The 20,994-nt window shown below is 45.7% G+C and overlaps 1 protein-coding gene and 1 pseudogene across 5 annotated transcripts in view; one reads left to right on the top strand and one right to left on the bottom strand.

Annotated features, from left to right (window-relative positions):
* Positions 1-6,293: 6,293 nt before the first annotated feature.
* LOC102989552 (60S ribosomal protein L4-like) lies at positions 6,294-7,174 on the bottom strand (annotated as a pseudogene).
* Positions 7,175-7,758: 584 nt separating this feature from the next.
* Positions 7,759-20,994, top strand: part of SIPA1L2 (signal induced proliferation associated 1 like 2) — a 221,931-nt gene continuing 208,695 nt past the window's right edge. For all 5 annotated transcript variants that reach the window (XM_055080853.1, XM_055080855.1, XM_055080854.1 and 2 more), the window contains exons 1-2: positions 7,759-8,009; positions 17,023-17,756. The gene's annotated coding sequence lies outside the window, so the exon portion shown is untranslated. The remainder of the gene's footprint in view (positions 8,010-17,022; positions 17,757-20,994) is intronic.

The raw sequence follows: 20,994 nt of genomic DNA, 5'->3' as shown, positions 1-20,994 counted from the left end.
TTGCTACAGGCTCTCTGCTCCTTCACGTTTCTGCCTTTCCAGAAAGAAGGGAGTAAAATTTCATGATCGTCAAAGTTCATTTTTGCAGCCTCTGCACCTGAATTTACAATTTCTGGAAACACTGGATTTAGGAATACTATGGTGTTTTGATTTTGTTTTATCATCCTTTTTGCCTTACTTTTCAATCTTAAAGTATGGGCTTATGCTCTCCATATCAAAAACTGAATGTTCTGAATTTGTGGAAAGAATTTACATGGTTTATTCTTGGCCACTCTTCTCATATTTCTCTCTCGTTGCCTCCTCACCCGTTGTTCCTTTACGTTCCTGTCTCTCTCCCTTTATTCTCTCTTTGCTTAGGTCTCCCCCAAGAATGCTCAAGTGCAACTATTCTCGGCCTAAATGCCACAGACAACCAAATGTCACAACGAGGAAGCACAGCCTTGCTAATCCCCCTAGGAACTGGAAAGCAGAAACTCTCTGGTCTTGATCAGACATTTGGAATCCACCTCTATTTCTCCCTTGTAGCTCCTAACAGTTTCCAAGAAACACCTGTCCTCTTATATGATTTAAATGTCGTCTTATAAACATCTGTCTCTTAATATTCTGACAGTTTTTCTTTATGGGAGAGCAAGCACGTCCTCAAAAGTGAGTCTTATTTACCACTATAACCCTGGTACAGTTCTGGAGCCCGGTCCCCAGCTGTTGAATGAATAAAGGGTTGATGAAGTCTGACAGAAGAGTCCGTCTGCCTTTTTATTTTCTCCCTAGGCTTTCAGCTTTTTCTAACTTTTTCTTTTAACCAGGGGTAAGTTGTTCCATCAACACAATAGAAAGATTTGGAGTGTCACCACCAGGTACTATGAAATGTCTTGCACACTGAGGGTGCTTAGAGTTTAACAACTAAAAATGGTATAGGAGACTAGAAAGCAAGGGTTTGCCAAACTGTTGGCAGCTCTAAATTCATAACCAATATGGAAAAGAAACCATATGTCAAAGGTAAATATATCTGCATATGTGTGTGTGTATATATGCCTTTTCTGTATTCATTTCTTTAGAATTATTTCCTATCAGAGTATGCGTGGTGTTTTTGGTGTTATTATTGGTAGATGCCATCTAGTGGTGTAGAATAGCATCTGTTCTTAGAGCCATTCAACTTCTAGGTTGTTATAATAATAATTATTACTTTGGTATTTCTTAAAAGTAGAACCAAAAACACTGTTTAAAGAATACTGTAAGTCCCAAGTAGGAATAAAATTTGGAGGATTCAGATATAAACTTTAGGGGGCTTCCCTGGTGGTTCAGTGGTTAAGAATCCGCCTGCCAATGCAGGGGACACGGGTCTCGAGCCCTGGTCCGGGAAGATCCCACATGCCGCGGAGCAACTAAGCCCGTGCGCCACAACTTCTGAGCCTGTGTTCTAGAGCCCGCGAGCCACAACTACTGAGCCCGTGTGCCACAACTACTGAAGCCCGCGTGCCTAGAGCCCGTGCTCCGCAACAACAGAAGGCACTGCAATGAGAAGCCCGTGCACCGCAATGAAGAGTAGCCCCTGCTCGCCGCAACTAGAGAAAGCCCGCGTGCAGCAACGAAGACCCAACGCAGCCAAAAATAAATATAAACAAACAAATAAATTTATATTAAAAAAAGATATAAATTTTAAATCTCCTATGGCAGAAAATTGAAAAACAAATACAGGACTTTATCTCTCAGTGTAATCCATCCACCCGCTCTTTTATTCATTCGTCAGATATTTATCAAGCCCCTACCCTGTGCTAGGTTTGGTGTGAGGGACTTGAAATAAAATCTCAGTGCCTACGTTGAATGGTAAGAGGAAATGGTAAACGCTGGTGGCTGACTGTGTTTTCGGCACTCACGCCATGCCAGGCTCTGTGCCACACACTTCGTACCCCAACCTAAATCATCTGGAATCACTACCACAGCCCTCTGAGGTACGATTGTCCCCGTTTTTCAGATGAGGAAAATGGAACTTTGAGATATAACTTGTCTATAGTCCTGTATCTAAGAAGCATGCAAACCAATTCAGAGCCAGGGTCTGACATCGAAGTCTGTGAGCTCCTAAACATCCACTCTTTGGGCTACAAAAGCAAGGGCAAAGGTGGCAGATGCTTTCGAATTACATACAGTTTAGGCCTTTTTTTTTTTTTTTTTTGAAGTGAGATGAAGCGAGAGGACAGAAGACAATTCTAAGGGTGGTAAAGTTTGTACAAGTCATTTAGCTGTGGGTCTGGACTGGAGAAGGTAAGGGGTAGAAATATGAATAGCTATGGCCAAAAGTTTGGATCATCAGAAAAGGAATAATCCATCCGTCTTGGACGATTCTTGGAGACACATTGGATTGGGAATATTAGAGCAAAGACCAACATATAGGAAGCATGTTGGTCACTGATCTTTGATCACTTCATCCAATATTGCCTTTCCAGATCTCTATAGCACATGTCTATACAACATGACATTTTTAATGTGTTGTCTTTGCACTGTTCTTCAGATTATTTCCTATGTAAAAATCCCAGCTCAGCTCTCTCGTACTTCCTTGAGGATGGTCTCATTATTTCTAGGTAATAATCTTCTTCTGTATCCCCCAGGGCAGAACACAGTAGGCCTCCAAATATACTTGCAGAATTGAGGGTTTTTAAAAAATTATGAGATGGGTTTCTTCTTAGCTCCTGTGGATAGTATGTGACATTTAGCACACTCTTTAATAACTCTGACGTTATTCTACTGGGTTCCACTTGAAGAGGAACACGTGCTTTATTTTTATCAGGAATATTTGCATATTGATATGTCATATCACATCAATATTGTCATATTGATGACAAGGATCCGGAACCCAGCTTTCTGAACTGCAGCTTCACCATTTTCCCTTTAATTGTAGCAGAACTTGGCACTTCTCATTTTGTTTCACAAGGCCATATCCTACCAAGTTTCTGTTTCCATTTTGAGAGAAAGGTGAAGCAGTGCCCAGTGCTCTTCCACATGGGAGTATTTCTCCTCCAAGAAGACAGGACCTGGCATGGACAAGGCACCATATAACTGTTTGTTACATAAGTGAATAAGCCCGTGCTTGACTAAAGGGTACAGTTGTTTCGCAAACATGTGTCACACCGTCAGTTCCTGTGGGTTTGCCCCCTGTGCTTCCTCTTGCTTGGAGGGCTCCTTCTCTCCTCCTGGCTCGGCCAGTCTGATGCCCTTGGTGAAGCCTTTACCACATGGCCCAAGCTTTTTGCCTGCAGACAGCTGGCTCTCCTCCTCTCCCTGTGGACACCACTCATTGATGGTCCTGGAGCACCTTCTCATGAAATTCCCAAATGCTCCGGTGTACAGCCTTTTGGGTCCTTCGAGTCTAACATAATGCCCTGAATGTAGCACACAATCAATACATATTTGTGGCAGATTATGAACATTCATTTGACTTAAAAGAACTACTTTCAAAAAGTGAGTTGATAGTAGAGAAGGGAAAGAAGAAATGAGGGTGGGAATCTAAACACTTACTTAACTTGCTCTTCAGGTTTATTGCAGTAGATGCATGTCGTCTGTGAGTGGAAGCTTTCTGGAGTGTGTCAAGGAAATCAAACTCCCGTTCTGCTCAGTTCAAAGGTAAATAGATACAAGTACCAGCCAACGTCAGCCGACAGGCCCAGAATCTTGGAATGGGGTAGACAGCTGGTATGTCTTTGAACTTTACACCTTTTAGAGGAAGATAGGTTAAGATTGATGTTGGAATTATTTTAGAGGGAATTGATGTGCTGATTCAGAAGTGTTAAGGAACATTACTCCCTTGAGTTTGTTGCTTTAGGAGCTCTTAGAGCATGATGAAATTCATAGGAGGAAAAAAAAGACTTGAGAGAAAGAAAGTGAGGTTTAGAGAACAAGGGAGTCTTTTTTTCTGAATCTTATTTTATTTATTTTTTTATACAGCAGGTGCTTATTAGTTCTCTATTTTATACTTATTAGCGTATATATGTCAATCCCAATCTCCCAGTTCACCCCACCACCACCCCCGCTTTCCCCTCTTGGTGTCCATATGTTTGTTCGTTCTCTACATCTGTGTCTCTATTTCTGCCTGAGAACAAGAGAGTCTTGACCTGAGGGAAGGTGAAGGTGATGAAACACAAGATCGTTCACCCTGGCTTTTAGGCAAATACATTTTCACCCTTCAGAGTGATATTCTTCTTTAAAACTTTAGGGAAGTTTATAGCTTTAATAGAAAAAAGAATTTTTTTTCAGTAAGATATACTAAGGCCAAAATGATGAACAGATATCTTAACAGATGCTGCAATTCCACAGGCTCCGGCCTAAGTTTCCCTTCCCTGAAAGAGCAAGAAACAGGAGGGCTGCAGGAAAGAAGACCAGCCAGGGAGGACACACGCATTACACCTAATAGGATTTCCAGAATATGTTATTTGGTGAAGAAGATCCCAAATCATCCCTCGGCTTGGCCTCTTGAAGATCTCACAGTCTGCCAGAAGGCGGACACTTTGTAGGTCTGGCCCTGGGTCGGATCACCACCATCCAGAATTGGCCAGGCCCGGCCAAGAGGCCTGGTCATGTTTGCTGAGGCCTAGAACGTTCTGGAGGGCTGCATGTGACCTGTGGTTCTGGGAATGCCAGAAACTCTCAAGGACTTTCATAAATGCACACAGCTGTTTACTGTCAGCTACAAGCATTTAAAAAAATACAGCCTCAGCACCTTGGTGACAACCCATGGACTCACATAGTCACTGCTTTAGGAGTCCAAACTCTAAGGGGGAAGTGGCTCTTTTCTTCATGGACCTTACAGAATAGTGGAAAAGGTAATGACATGTGCAGTTACATGAAGAGTGAGAAGTACTGTGATAAAGTGCTGTGAAGCGGGGGGGGGTCTATCCTCTGTTGGCTTCTGCAGGAAGTGTCCCTCCAAGGCTGCTCCTGTGTCCATACCTCTCGTAGAGCATCTGCCAGATGTGGGCACAGGTGAGATGGAGCGATGATGAAAAGAAGGGCCCATGTCCTCTGCAGGTTTATAAACCCAGCACCTGGCACCTCTGGATCATCAGAGGGCCTCCATACATGTTTGTTGAATGAATAAATGACAATCTCGGTAAATGTTGTTAATGAGGTGACAATTGCGAGAACTCAGGAGTTTGGTCATGTCAAAAGGTTGCTCTCTGATAGGTTTTATTATACGCATTCCCATTTTGTATGCCCCTATTTTACAGAGATAGAAAAGGCTGTACAATATTTATAGGCTTCAGATCACAAAGAAGTATAACACGGGAGGGACCACCTCTAACTTTTAAGGGGGTTATGTTTTAGGGCGTGTTTGGGATAGGGAGGTACAGACAACATTATCTCTCCAGGAAGAATTCTGCTTCCAGAAAAGGAGGAACTGAAAACTCTGAAGCCAGTCTCGGGAAACACAGCCCTAGCAGCTCTCCCACAGTAAAGCCGGCTCAGGAAATCCTACGGTGGGACTGGAAGGTAAGGTAGAGTCTATTCCTGCTACTGATCCCTTTAGGCAGAGTCAACTCCTGTATAGCTTTAAAAAAGTCCTCTGAGATCCTTTCATGTTTCAGCAACCAATTCAAGTGTCAAGCAATTTACATGAACGGTTTCAGGTAAAGCTTCCTCCTGGGTGATCAAGATCTCCTAGCAAAGTAGAAAAGGAGGGTAACAAAAGTTCATTTTCTTTCTCCTCGTCAAGATCAAGATCGAAGAGCATTTCTCCCTTGGGTGGAGGGCTGCCTGGAGGCGGGGTGGGCGGGCCCAGGGGCTGGGCCAGGGGCGCCAGGACTGCACGCCTCGCCCAGCCTCCTTCCAGGCTCCGCAGCATTCCTAAGCGCTGGCACCACCTGACTTCTTGCGCGATGCTCCGTGCATCCTCCCGCCACAGCTCCTGGGGTCAGGGGACCGCCTGGGCGATCCGGGGCGCCCTCGGGGGTCGGCACACAGTAGGGCTAGCCCCTCCCCGCTGTCTTCCTGTGAACACAGCGATGCGGCGATCCTGCGGCGTTCTGTGGCAGGTGCCTGCGCAGCGCCCGGCAGCTGTGGCGACGTTCAGGCTCTTTGGGGTGGGATGGGGGGAGGCGCGGGGACCGAGCGCAGGCGGGCGCGATTCTCTCCACTCCAGAGAGTGGAGACCGGGCAGGGACACTGGCAGGGGGCGGCGAGGAGCCAGATTCGAGGGCGTGTGTGTGTGTGTGTGTGTGTGTTTCTCACTGCCTCTTTGATCAGGTCTTTATTCAAAGTGAGCTGTCCAAAATGATTTGACCTTCAAGGGATACACACATCTAAGTTTATGCGGCACGATTCTTCTCCTCTGTGGTGGGTTTTCTTTTCTGCGGGCTTCCCAGCGGCCGGTTTCTTGGTAGCTGCGGCCTCCTCCCCCAGCCCCCCACCGAAGGCTTCTTCTGCTTCCTTATGCCAACAGCCTCCTTTCCTTTCTTCGCTACAAAAGGCTTCTTGCCTGGAACCCCTCCCCATCGGATCCGGCTTCTACCGCCGCCGCTGCCCTATCCACCTGGAGTTTGTGATTCTCAGCCTGGCGAAGAATAATGCCGAGGCTGCACGGTCTTTGCACGTGGGTTTAGTTAGATTCAACATGATTCTCAGGTTTTTCAGCGGATTCTTCTTCAGGACGCTGCGATGACTCTTCTTGCGCGGTGCTCTGGGGTTTTCCAGGGTTCTGCCGAGGTCTGTGTTGAGCACCTTGTGCATGGGAAGGTGGTAGTTACTCTTAAAGGACTCAAGTGCCCTATAGATCATCTGACTTGCTGAAAGCAAATCAGAAACGGTGCCCACCAGGAGCAAGTTCCCAAGTTCAGTTTTGCTTACATTAAGCAGAATCATTCCTTTTAAAGGGAAAGGAGAATTAGGGAGCCAGGGATGTTCCTCAAGGCCTCGATACCATCGTCCCCATGACAGATGATGCAGGGTCCCCTGACGTGCACACCCCGCGGTGTCTCACTTTGCCCTTTGCCAGCGCGCATTTGCTCAGAGGCACAGACCTTCTTGATATTATTCCAGGCCTTCAGTTTCTTAAGAAGCGCAACAGCCCCCTTGTTCGTCTCGTAGCCTTCAACGTTATCTTCAACCACCAAAGGAAGTTCAGGACTTCCTCAGTACAGTGACCTTTAGCCACGACCAGCGCCGGTAAGGCCGAGGCAGCCAGGGCAGAGCAGGTGGCACGTCACTGCGGGGCCAACGTGCCAGGTTTGGTTGGCTCAACGTGCGAACCCAAGACACATCTATTTTCCCAGTTAAGAATCACATTTCTCAAACTGTAGGAATTAAAAAAAGATTATGTCTTGCTCAATAAGAATTTTCGGCAACTGTGACTGAGAACGCAGGAAGACACCAATTACGACATCCCTGCAACAGATTCGGGGTTTTTAACTTATCGGTGCCAGGGGGAGGGGTGAAAACGAGTCCCAAGGAGGACGGCGACGGCGCCCTCGGACTGCGGGTCCAGGTAGGCTGCGCCCGGCGCAGCGCCCTCCGCAATAAAACCGCCGAGCCCCTCCCGGCCGCCCCGCTCCAGCGCGCCTCCGGGCCTGGGAACCGCGCACCGGCTGCGCCCCGAGCCCCGCGGGGCGGAGGGACGGACGGCGCCCGCGCCCAATCGCGGGGCGGGGCCGAGGGGGCCGGCAGGCGGCTGCCAATGGGAGGCCGCGGGGCGGGCGGGGGGCGGTGCCGCCGGGCGGGCGGGCGGAGGTGTTGGGAGCCGGCGCGGCAGAGCGGGAGCCCGGGAGGAGCCGGCGGAGCGGGAGGAGGACGGAGGAGGAGGAGGAGCAGCGCCGCGCCCCCGCCCCGACCGCCCGCCCGCCCGAGCGCAGGCCGACCGCTCCAGCCGCAGTCGGCGGGTCCCGGCCGCCTCCCGCCGGAGCCCGGCACGGGCAGGGTCCGGGCCAATGGGCAGCCCCGGGCAGCGGCGGGCGGCGAGGCGGCGACCCCGGAACGCGCCGCCGCGCGCTCGCGGGCTGTAGCAGGTCCCGGCGGACTGCGTCTCCGAGGTGCGTTCGGGGCGAGGGGGGTTCCGCTCGGGAGCCTCCGGGTCGTGTCCGGGGACCGTCCCGAGGTGAAGGGGCCGCCCTCGGGGGCGCCTCGGGGGTTGACGGGGGGCCGGGGCGCGAGGCGAGGGTCCGGCCGGCAGATGCGCCCGCGCTCCCGAGCCAGGGGTGGGAGAGGAGCCGCCGCCGCTCGTTCTCAAACTTATCGATCGGCTGAAAGGTTATTCCCGTCTCGTAGACGGGAGCACTAAGGAGAACTCTCCGGGCGCGCAGCGACTCCTCCGTGACTAACCCGAGAGGAGAGAAAAAGGTTGCCCGGCGCGGTTCCCCGGCGCGCCGGGCGGGGTCACTTGCTGAACTTGCTGCGGGGTTTATTCGCCGGTAAGGCGTGTGCCCAGGGCGCGAGCCCTCGCGGCGCCCGCCCCTCTTTGTAAGGTCCCAGCGGCCGGCGAGCGCCCTTCCTCGGGGCCCGACGGCTCCCCGGCTCCCCCGGCTCCGCGTCTCGCTCCATCCTCTGCTCGCGGTCCTGCTCGGGTCCCCGTTTCGTGGAAGCTCGTTTGGCCAGGTCCCGGGAGTATCCCCACGAGCACCTACAGATTAATTTTCAACCGCGCCACAAACCCAAAGAATCAGTCTCGGTTCATCGTCTGCCAGCGAGAGCCGATGCTTCTCGGGAAGAGAAAACAAGTTGGCATGACCCCTCTGGGAGATATTTGTCGTCATTAACCTGCTTCGGTTAAATTAATTCAGCCCAGGATGACTCCAGCGTGAGTATTGGAAACATCAAGTGCGTTGGTCACGGAATGGTGGTCACCCAAACCTGATTTTGGTAAAAATTGCAATTGTACAGTCTTGGGATTTTGTTTAGATTGAGACACGGTTTTTAATACGGATGGACTTTTTTTTGTAAACAAAGAATCTTGGGGATTCTCATAGGTTTGCTCAGTAAGTTCAAAGTAGTCACTTAGATGTTTCTTTTCTTTGCCTCTTTTGTCTGCAGTTTTCATTTCTAAATGTTAACACTAGATGGCTTTCTTATGACAGGCATTTAGTAAACTGCGCTTTTGAGTTGCCTCTCTGCAATCCAGGTTGTAATTTTTCCAGTTTTTCAGTTAGTAATGGGAGAAAAAAGAAATCTCCAGAACTGTTGTTTTCCTTGAAATACGTTACTTCCCTATAAAACCAATGTTTATGCAGGCATCAAAAGGTGGCTTATTATTTCTGGCATTCCTAAAGATGGATTTCAAGGGACAACTTGGTTACTGTTTTTAGTCACAAATTTAAGAATGTTTGTTTTGACTTGAGGAATTCAAAGTGCTACAGTGAGATTTGTAATTCTATTTATATAACATTTCTGCTAAGGATGTTTTCTGCTTAATTTAGTAGTTCATTGCTTGATTCAGAGAAGTATAAAAGAATATTATTCATGAGAAAGTGCAGTCTTTCTTGAGTTTTCGGTACACATAACATTGATTCTTCCTAAAGCCTCTGTTGAGATGGAGTTGAAGTCTACATGCATGAGTCATACCAAGGATTGTGTTGGGGCCATCTTTATTCTCCCCAGTTGATATCGCGTGTTTCATTTCTAAAGTACAATGGCCTGTAGTTGGCCATTTTGGTAGCATCAGGTTCTCAATTATGTGTTTTCAGTACTTTTTCTCCAAAGCAAGATCATGGCAGCCTGTCCAAATCTTGCCAACGTAGGCAAACTTATTTATAAGCTGATGAAATATCTCGACATTCCTTATAGCTGTTATTTATTGTGTGTCGTGCCCAGCCTAAAATATGATATGTTAAATTTTTTGGTTCTAAATTAGAGCATATTCGCAAATAGCTGAAGGGGAAAAAAAAAACCCACAACCTCTCTCGCAAACATCTGGGAAGTTGGGAATGAAATGAAATCAGAAACAGCTTTTATCAGTACCCATATGCTACCTATAGATGGGGTGAAATGAACTTGGATAAGAAGCAGTGTAAGCATTTGGTCTGGAAAATAAAGCAAGAGATAAATGGAAGTGGAGCTTCTGGCTTTAGAGTATGGGCTGCAGATTTTCCCTAGTTGATTTAAGTGTATATTTTCCATCACATGCTTTTGATGTTTTTAAATCTTAGTCTTTCTCAAAGAGCTTTAATTTTCTGGAATGTAAGAGGGAAATTATCAGTATCAGGATTTGACTATTATGATACTTATTGTAGTTAAAGCTGTGTAATAGGGTTTGTACGTTTTGTTTTATTTCGTTTCTCTTGAGACTGGAATGGTATTTAGAAGGGTTCCCTGATACCTGAGCTTGGTAAACACCTGTGCACCTTGGAGGATCTCTTTACCTGAGGCAAAAGGGTTATTGGGTTATTCATTTTGAAAATCTGTCTGTTCTTCAAAGTGAGGAAATACTAGTGAGCTACCTTGAAAGGGCAGTTGTCTGGTAATTGAAACTGGTTTGAAAGTGCTGTGTTTGGTCATCAAAACTAGTTTAAAAGGGGTTGAATTTATTGCACACTTTGCAAAGAACTGTGTTTATGTTGATACAGCCCCCAAACCCCAGTCATGATTGGTAGATTCAAAGGTGTTTTGCTTGTTTGTTTGTTTGTTTTTGTGAGATTGAGGAAGGCAGTGAGCCTTTGAACTTATGATCTACCTAAGGTGACGGTTTAGCATTACAAATCCCTTCAAAGACATGCTGAATTTGAAGAAAATTCAGACTGTTATTGTTAGCTGAAAAGCAAAGGGTTTTTTTTGTTTTGTTTTGTTTTTTTTAATCTGTTTTGAACTTGCATGAAATATGAAGTACAGGCCTAAAGAATATAGGGAACCATGTTCCAGATTTTCTCCTTTTATTAATGTACTTAGTTCCCTTGCAGGGTGATGGGATAGAAAGCATTAGGCAAGAAGGACAGGAACCTCTAGCTTCCTGCCTCGGGTGCCTGGCACAAATGAGTTTGGATAAAGTATTTTCATGATCCCTTTCAGCACCAAAATTTTAGGTTTCTTTAATGTTTCAAATAAATGTATGGATTCATGAAAATGACGCATTGGGATAGTTTATATTTTTTCACGGTTGTGTTTTTTCTTTCTTTGGTTTATGATAAGTTTGTATGTGAACATTCATGAGAGTTATAGCTTACTTAGTTTACCTGGAAATCAATGACTCAGAAATTGCTTTTCTGTTGCAATCACATCTAGCTGTGACCCCTTTTAAAGGAAGGATAACAGTGTGACAGGAATTTAAATGCTTCAGAACTTAAGAGGTAAATTATTTTGATCCTTTCTGAACTTGATTCATAAACTTTGGTTCCAAAGAGTGGTCCAGGGGAGCCGGATATTACCCACAGTAGAGGTTCTGTTTCTTGGGAGATTTCACATTTAGCATAACCTAATTCCTTGAGATATGTGTATATGTACACACATATATGTGTATATATAGATAGATAATTCTTTTTTTTTTCCTCGCTGTACAACATTATATAGCCAACTTGGGTGATAGCAAAGAAGAAGAGATGCAGTAATTTGAGTCTAGTTGGCATAGCCTCTCTGTACCACAAATGTCCGTAAGGTCCCTTTATGTCGTTCCTTTACTTTTTGTTTTTATCTACCTGTAAATTAAAAATCGGAAACAAAAATCAAATTTCAGGGATTGTCAGATTTGTCACTATGTTGTGGTATAGATGTATTGAAGATTTACAACAGCGGTTACTTTCTACTATCAATGCATTTCACACTGATACACCAAAAAGAAAAGAAAAAAAAAAAAGGAATAGTATGCATGCTGACTTAAGGAAAGTTCTTCCCATCCAGAGAGGGCATTGGTTAAAATTACCCCCATGTGCATATATACTCACCCATGCACAGACACTTTTCCTTTTGCATAGACCAGTGAAAACTTTACTAAGAACCAGGGTTTGGAAATCAGTGACCAGCTCAACTAACCCTTCTTTGATGCTTGGATCCCTTTATATACTTTTCACGTGATCTAGTAAGGGGTGGAGAGTTCCACCTTTCTCATGTTTTGACCACTAGGAGGTGTTTTGTTTTGTTTTGTTTTGCGGTACGCGGGCCTCTCACTGTTGCGGCCTCTCCCGTTGCGGAGCACAGGCTCCGGACGCGCAGGCTCAGCGGCCACGGCTCACGGGCCCAGCCGCTCCGCGGCACGTGGGATCCTCCCGGACCGGGGCACGAACCTGTGTCCCCTGCATCGGCAGGCGGACTCTCAACCGCCGCGCCACCAGGGAGGCCCTAGGAGGTGTTTTTTACCTGTAGAGTCGAAATCTAAGTCTACCTATTTATTCGAATCCCCCCGCCGCTTGGTGGCCTGCAGAACGAATCCTTCTGTGGAGATGTTCCAGTTGGTCACTGGACAATACCTGTCCAAGTGGGGCTCAGAGCCAAAGTCTTCCATGTCCTGCTGCACTGATACAGTCCAAGTTCACATTCACTTTCCTACTCAGACTCAGTGAGCTTCCTGTTCACTAAAACCTCTGGGTCCTAATCACAGGCTGTCTTGAAGCCACGTCTCCCGTCCTGTCCTAATGTCACTGCAAGACCTAGCATTTATTGGACTTTGTCTAACTTTATTTTAGCTTGTCCTTCCCATGATGCTTTTGGGAGTTTGATACTATTATTTAGCACCTTTGCCTGCCCTCTCAAACAAATGCTGCCTGCCCATTAGATCAGATTGTTTTTTATATCTTACCTAAGTTGCTGATAGAATTGTTAAACTGGCTGAACTACGAATGGTGTCTCTGGAAGTTTCCTTCTAGGTTTGGTTATAGTTAAGTACTAATGCCCTTAATTTCTTATAACTAGCCCATTACTGAATGCCTCTTCCACACAGATACCCCGAAAGAGCACGTCGGGCCATCTTTGCTGGTTCTACTGACCAAGGTACTCTGAGACCTGAGTTCGTTTTCATCGTGTCCCTGATAACTTGAACCGTGCTCTGCGTGGTGGGAGATTAAGAAACAGATGTTCAGTGACTGACTGAGTGACTGAGAAGCTAGGGCCACACTGTGAACTGTGACCTCTGGAGGCTTCAGGCACTAAAAAGATGGTGGAAAGAAGCAGAATGTTGTGGACTTTCCTAAACTTATCTTGCAGTTTGGTATTGTCTTCTTTTGAATTGCTTTCAGATAGTTGGGGACGAGAACCACCTTTTCCCAATTCCCAGTGTTTTAATTAGTTGGTACTCTTTTTCCTATTTCACAGATAAGCATTCAGCCATAAGGGGTGTCCTGAGTGCTACCTATTGGATTACTCCCTATTTTTCACTGTTGCGTAGTTGCTACATCCGCCAGAAGAAGCTCCCGGTTAGTTGAAATGTTTAGGAAATCAGAGTAGTCCAAAGCAGGCTGTTTAGTGGTATATTCAATTACTCTGAAGTAAAAAAAAAAAAAAAAAAAAAAAAAAAAATCTAGGTAAAGAGCTAGTGTTAAAAATGGTTACGGTGGAAAGTACGAACTCTTGGGTGAACCCAAAATTATGTATGCTGAGACAAACTATTGTGTAGACATTAAAAAAAAATCTCTGACTGTAATGCTTAGGGCACAGTAGCGGGTGCAGTCTGCATAATGATTGCTTTCACTGTCTTCAGGGGGGTTTTGATAATCGTTTGGTTCAGGAATAGGGTGGGGATACAGTCCTATTCATATTGAAGCTTCTAATAAGAAATTTTAGGAATCACACTTTGGATTCTTCATACAGGACACATGCTGTTGTTTGGAGTGTTTAATGCCCTAATCCAAAGAACAATTATTTCTTTGTAGTAGGGTCTCTAAACTTTTTCCAGTGTGCATCCCATCTATACAGAATTTTCCTGTGTTTAGTGTCCGTGTGTGCACATACACACGTCTGTCTATGTGTTTGTGCATGTGTGTATATGTACAGTATAGTGTGTGTGTATGTACATATGTATATATGTAAAACTTTACCATGCTAAGATATGGACACTATAAAACATAATAATATAAATTTTAAGAAGGCTGATAATAAACAAAAATGAATGTTGGAGTATTTTCTTTTGCATCTTAAAGGCTTGCTTGTCACCCTTTGAAATGTGTGGGCCGGGCCCCGAGACCACTGCTCTCCCACCCTCTCTCGTTAGAGTTCAAGGCTGTTTGGAAACAATTTCTAGGGGGCCTGCAGGGTCTTGTGAGGGAAGCTTAAGACAGAGTCTACCCTTCATGGACCCTCTGTTTACTGTATTTATTTTTTTTCCTGAGGACAGTTTTTACTTTGGCCCGTTTTCTTCCAGAATTGGTTGTGGCTTGCTTAGCCTGAGGTTTAAATTTTGGGGGGGCTTGGGGGAAGAATGATAGTGTGATGGAGGATACCATCCTCCTTGCAATGTTTCTGGTTGAGCTCAACTGTTTGGGAAGCCTTGTACTATCGACACAGAGCTGACACCAGACCCAGAATCAGGATAGAAGGACGTAACTCATCATTTGCTCATCCAGAAACTTCTAAAGAGTAAGAACAACTTTGAAAGTGCAGATTAATGTTGGCTAGAACGGTAGCACACGGTCACCCCTCGTGCAAGGGAGGCCAGTGTCCCAGCCTCTGGAGGGCATGTGGGCTGGAAGGGATGATGGGAGGGCAGGGCATCCGCATGCCACCCAGCCTCCCCGTGTGCTGAGCGATTTTAATCTATAACATTTATCATTGCCTGACATGATATTGTATATTGATTTTTCTATGTTTGTCTTTTGCCCCGCCTCAATAGAATATAAGTGCCGTATGGGCAGGGACATTTCTGGTCATTACTGCTGTATGCCCTGCACTGACCTGGTTTCTGCCACATAATAGGTGCTTAGCAAATGTTTGATAAAGGCAGGATTGAAAGCCCGGGGTTTAAACATGAAAGAGCTGTGTGTCTTTGGCTTTTGTTGAACTAAGTAAGTGTTGCCTTAAGGTTCTCATTATTTCTATTGTAAATGATCTACCGAAACAGCCTTTTATACCTCACTTTATATCTTTTCTGGGTCACTTGAAATGACCTGTAATTGAACTCTGATATCAAACTGGTAAAAATGGAGAAGTAGTTTCTGAAGAGGGTAACAGCAGAGTTCCATGTGTTATATCAGGACCTTTATTGCCCGGTTCTGAGGGGTGTGGTTTGGGGAGGGTGTGCACCCTGGGGTGAGAGGGTGTGCTTTACACCTTTCCCAGGTTTCAAAGTCTGATCCTAACTGGATAAGCACACTGCCTTGGCCTTATTGGAATCAGATGAAGCTGCAGTTCACTTACAAGCCTGGTTTGGACTCCTTAATAAAGATAACTGGAAAGAGAGGATTTCTGAATTGTGCAACGTTCTCTTTTCTCTCTCAATCCATGATAACTTCTACAGGAAATAATGATTTTTTAAAACCGATCAGTAGTATATTGTACACCTTCTGTTAATTCAGTCCTTTTAATTTGAGGATTGCAGAGTATGTTGGAATATTACTCACGCCTTACGTATAGTAGGTGCTCCGTAAGCATAGCTTTAATTTTACAGGTAGAAGTCTTTTATCTTAATATCCTGACCTACTACTAATTTCTATATTGCATGAATTCAGGGGGATATCATTCTAACTCCTGCTTGTTTAAATGTGTGTATTAAGGTATGCTATGATGAGAGCTGCGGGTGAGGCTGAGAGATTAGCCTAAATAATACTAAAATCACCGAATTTACCAGCCATTTTGTTTATTTGAGTGTCATTGTAAGTCATTGGCTTGGAATAATGGATCTGTTTTCCTATTTAAAAAGCCTTAAATGGTGAGAGGAATGAAAGAGAGAGGCTAATGTTTTTGACTTAGGAACAGGATAAAGAACTGGGGAGAGAGATTCCTGAAGGTAGACTTCAAAACAGCAGTTGTGCTTGAACTTTCATTTATGGTCTCTTGTAGGCTGAACGAGAACCTTGCAAGGCTGATGGGATTATTCCCCTGTACTGATGTGAAAACTAAGATTTAAGGCGAGAACACACATGGCTTTCTGAATCCTAGTTCTTAGAGTTTAAACCCATCTCTCTGCCCACTGTGGCAGCCTAGATGCTTTGTGAGGTCCTGTTGATCTCAATAAATCATAAAAGAAATGCGAGGTGGTGTTGGTAAAGAAAGTGCATGCAGAGGAAAATGCCAGAATTATCCCACTACTGTCCCTGCAAGCGGGAAGTGGTGGCCGGGGGCAGGCTACTGAGCTATTGTTCTAGCCTCCAAATGCCCTGTTCTGTCAGCCAGTGGATCCTCTGTTATTCGTGAGAAATTTTGTAGTTTGTGGTGAGGTAGCAGTTCTGCTGATTGAGCCAGGTTCTCTCGTCTTTGCTGGGAAGTGAGAGGGCGCTGCTGTGATCCTGCAGAGAACATTTCTTTAGCTCCCGAGTCTTCGCCAGGATGAAAAGAAGGAACAGAGGAACCCAATTTTCGTTTTGCCATTATACTTCGCTAGATTTGCATCATCTTTGTTTAAGTCAGTTGAATGTGAAGCCCTAAATAAATTTCAGGCATTTCAATATTTAAAAGGATTCCTCCACCACACTTTACTCACCCAAAGAATAAGGGCTTGCAACAAAACAATCCCCTTGCAGATGCAGCCCAGACAGGCTCTGCTCACCTTGTCACTGAATTATCAGACATTAATAGTGAATCGAGAATGGGAACAGCCACGGAAATGCTTGGCTGGCTCTGTTCCAAAATATTGTTTCCCTGGTAGAGAAAGCAGGACAATTTGTTTAAAACTGGCAGTCAGCCAGTCAGAAGAGCTCTGACGCCATCCGTGCAATAACTACTCTGCTCCGACTGCTAATTTTAGGCTGGTTAAATCTGGGTGATGTCTGACGGCTGCTGTTGCTGTGCGTCTGGCTGTGTGGAGCTTTCTAAATCCATCCTCCCAGCCTGGCGTCACACTCACAGTTCTTTCCCAGACGGGCTGAAGCGCAGAGGAGTTGCTGAGTCGGCCTAGGATACATGGAAGGAGTGAGGAACAGGCCCTGGGAGGGTTTTAGGAGGCACTGCCTTTCATCTTCCTATTTTCTTTGCCACTAGGTCCACAAACACTTATCCCGCTGTACCTCCTGCCGTGGGAGGGCCTGGAGGAGGACGCAGACAGGCTCAGCCTCCAGGGAGCAGCCTCGTGACAGCATTCACTCCTTTTCCATCCATCCCTGCAAGCTTTCACCTGTTCAGAACTGACCTTCCTGGGCCTCCCTGGTGGCGCAGCGGTTAGGAATCCGCCTGCCGACGCAGGGGACACGGGTTCGAGCCCTGGCCCGGGAAGATCCCACATGCCGTGGAGCAGCTAAGCCCATGTGCCACAGCTACTAAGCTTGAGCTCTAGAGCCCGTGAGCCACAACTACTAAGCCTGCGTGCCGCAACTACTGAAGCCTGCGCGCCTAGAGCCCGTGCTCCGCAACAAGAGAAGCCACCGCACTGCAATGAAGGGTAGCCCCGCTCGCCGCAACTAGAGAAAGGCCCGTGCGCAGCAACGAAGACCCAACACAGCCAAAAATAAATAAAATAAATTTAAAAACTGACCTTCCTGGAGAATTCCCTGGCGGTCCAGGGAATTCACTGCCGAGGGCCCCGACTTCGATCCCTGATCGGGGAAGTAAGAGCCCACAAACCGCATGGCGTGGCCAAAAACAAACAAACAGACAACCCCAAACTGAACTTTCTGGGAAGATAAAACTAAGGAGAAAGATGAGAATTTTTAAAAAAGCATTTGGAACATCCCGTGGAAGAGCAAAGTAGCATTTCTTTGCTGTTGCAGAAGACGGAGGTGGGGTGAGGGCTTGGTGGAGTGCTTCGGTGTCCGTGTCTAACTTACTTTGCTTCCAGGGCAGTGAGAAGGAGCCAGTTTTCAAATGGGGACTTGGGGCCACACAGTCTTGAGGTCTCTTTAAACTTTGGCATTCTAAGATTTCCAGGTTAGCAGAGGATGCCCTTAGGGTGTGAGACCCTGGGGGCAGGGACCTGGTCACTGTGTCCCAGTCCTCTGGCCCAGGGAAGTGTCTGGCACAGTCAGCAAATGAACCAACTCAGTGTTTCAGGCCTCAGGGGAACCTTAGGGTGATCCTGGAATCAGTCTTCCTCATGGTGCTGATTCATAAATACGAGAATGTAAGAGAATGGTTTACCACCTAGGCCTGCTGATTTTGGTAGAATGGCTTGCCCTGGTAGTTGATGAACTAACTGTAAGTGTCCTGGCCTGGCTGATGGCCACGCGTGATATATATTCGAAGATTCCTGGGTAAGATGGGCACTACAGCTTCTTTCAGGGGGAAGACCCTGTGGGTGGTAGAGGGCCTGGTGGGTGGGCATAGTCAGGAGAACATTCAAGGAAAGGGGAGGACCCGAGTTAGGCTTTGGAGAATGGTCAGGGTTTTCATTTTTGTTGCAAGGCCACTCCTGGCTCTGCAGGGGACCAGCAAATACAAATCAAACTCTCTGTCTCTCAGCCCTTCGCCTGATCATAGTACTGTCTCCATGAACCTACTCCGCCTAAAACCAAACTCAGATCCTAGCCTGGTTTGGGTTTTGCAACCCCCAAACTGAACTTTATTAACAAAAGCAACTTCAAGAGAAGTGATGGACATTATTTTTGGAGTGGTGATTAACTTGTCTATCACGTAAGGTAGTCAATTCGATTTTTTTCCCCATTGTAATTTGCTAAAGGTTATAGAATGTGTCTGTAAACCTAAAGGGGAAAATATTTTGGACTCATCAGAGATAGAAAGCGAACATTTTTAAAATTTGAGATGTAATTGACATATAACATTATGTTGGTTTCGGGCATACAACATAATGATTCCATACTTGTATATATTGTCAAATGATCATCACGATAAGTCTAGCTAACAAAGTCTAGTTAACATCGCCACACATAGTTACAAAGTTTTGTCTTTCTCTTGTGATGAGAACTTTTTAAGATCTACCGTCTTAGCAGCCTTTTTTAAAAAATTTAATTAATTAATTAATTTTGGCTGCATTGGGTCTTCGTTGCTGTGCGTGGCTTTCTCTAGTTGTGGCGAGCGGGGGCTACTCTTCGTCGCGGTGCGTGGGCTTCTCATCGTGGTGGCTTCTCTTGTTGCGGAGCACGGGTTCTAGGAGCACAGGCTTCAGTAGTTGTGGCACGCAGGCTCAGTAGTTGTGGCTCGAGGGCTTCAGAGCGCAGGCTCAGTAGTTGTGGCGCCACGGGCCCCGTTGCTCTGCGGCATGTGGGATCTTCCCGAACCAGGGCTCGAACCTGTGTCCCCTCCACTGGCAGGCGGATTCTCAACCACTGCGCCACCAGGGAAGCCTGGCAACTTTCAAATATACCTTACGCTATTATTAATTACAGGCATCATGCTGTACCTTACACCCCCAGGGCTTGTTCATCTAATTAACTGGAAGTTTGTACCTTTTGACCACAATGTTTTGGTATAAGATCACTGAATCTGCTTCAGTTATTTGTCCAGAGAATACCACACATAGTCTTACATTTGGGATTCAAGGTCACTTTGTTTTGTTTTAAGACTTTCTATTTAGGAATTTATAACTTTTGGTAATTGATGTACCGAAGTGATTTACTTTAATATTATTTTGAATAATCAAAGTTTTAAACTGAGGTAGCCTTAGGAAGCACGGCTGTGGACAGTGAGGGCTTAGGTAGCCCGAGCACCTTGTCCACCACCCTGGCCTCCCTGGGACATGTGTTCATTTGCTGTCCACGTGCTGTTTTTATGTCGCAGGAAGTAGTAGTAAGTGCTGGGTAAGATTCGCATTCTCCTTTAGATTCTAAAACAAGACATCTCAGCATATTAGCATACACTTGCCCTCAGCTTTTTATCATGCAAAATTTCACACATACAGGTAAGTTGAAAGAATTACTTAGTGTAGTGGACACCCATATACCCACTGCCTGGATTCCACAAGTGCTAGCATTTTACTGTGTTTGCTTTATACGGATCTATCCACCTCTATCTACCCATCAGTCCCTCTTTTTTTTTTTTTTGGAAGCATTTCAAAATAAGTACACACATCAGTACACTTCACCGCTAAGCACTTCAGCATACATACCATAAATGAGTTTAAAACTCACATTCTGTTTTGAGGCAAAGTTTATAGAGAGAAATGTATACGTTTTAAGTGTATCATTCTATGAGCTTAGACAAATGTATATACCTATGTAACCCATACTCCTATTAAGATATACCTACCACCCCAGAAAGTTCTCTCAGTCCCCTTCCCGGTCTGCCACGCCGTCTCCGTCCCAGGCGACTACTGTTCCTCCCCCACAACCCCAATGTTAAGTTCTGCCAGTTCTTGAACTTCATATAAATGGAATCCTGCAGTGTGTACTCTTTGTGTAAGGCTTCTTTCACTCAGCATAGTGATTTCTGCTTTGCCATATACTTTTACTTTTAAATATATTACGCCAGGCTGGCTTACCTCCACCTTGGTCACAAGCTCTTTTCAAAGATCATATTGTCAAGTGATATTAGAAACAGTTTTGTTTTAGGTATTTGTGTATTTTTCTTAAGTCTCATCTTCCCCTTTCCCAACAGAGGTGTGATTTTCATATTTGATTGGGCCATTTTCTGCCTGGGTGTCTCCTATGTATTCTGAAAACCAGGTGCTTCTTTTTTTGGGGGGGTGGGGGCCTCGCCATGTGGCATGTGAGATCTTAGTTCCCCAATCAGGGATCAAACCTGTGCCTGCTGCATTGGGAGTGCAGAGTCTTAACCACTGGACCACCGGGGAAGTCCCACTAGGTGCATCTTATGTTAGTTTGCTAACACGTGCTTCAGGGCCAGCTCGGGGGCATTCAGCTGATTTCTCTTGCTCCTGAAGAGATGGATCCTGACACATTATTCACTTATTGTGTCTTCTACTTGGAAAACTTTAGGTAAAAGAAAATATATCTATTTTTGCAAAGCTTATTCTTAGCTTTGTGATTAACTTCTTTTAGAAGATTTTTTTTTGGGGGGGGTAGGAGTTTATTTATTTATTTTTGCTGTGTTGGGTCTTCGTTT

This window comes from Physeter macrocephalus, chromosome 20 (assembly GCF_002837175.3).
Source record: "Physeter macrocephalus isolate SW-GA chromosome 20, ASM283717v5, whole genome shotgun sequence".
Lineage (NCBI taxonomy): Eukaryota > Metazoa > Chordata > Mammalia > Artiodactyla > Physeteridae > Physeter > Physeter macrocephalus.
Note: the sequence above shows the minus strand (reverse complement) of the source record. Positions and strands in the feature narration are given on the sequence as shown.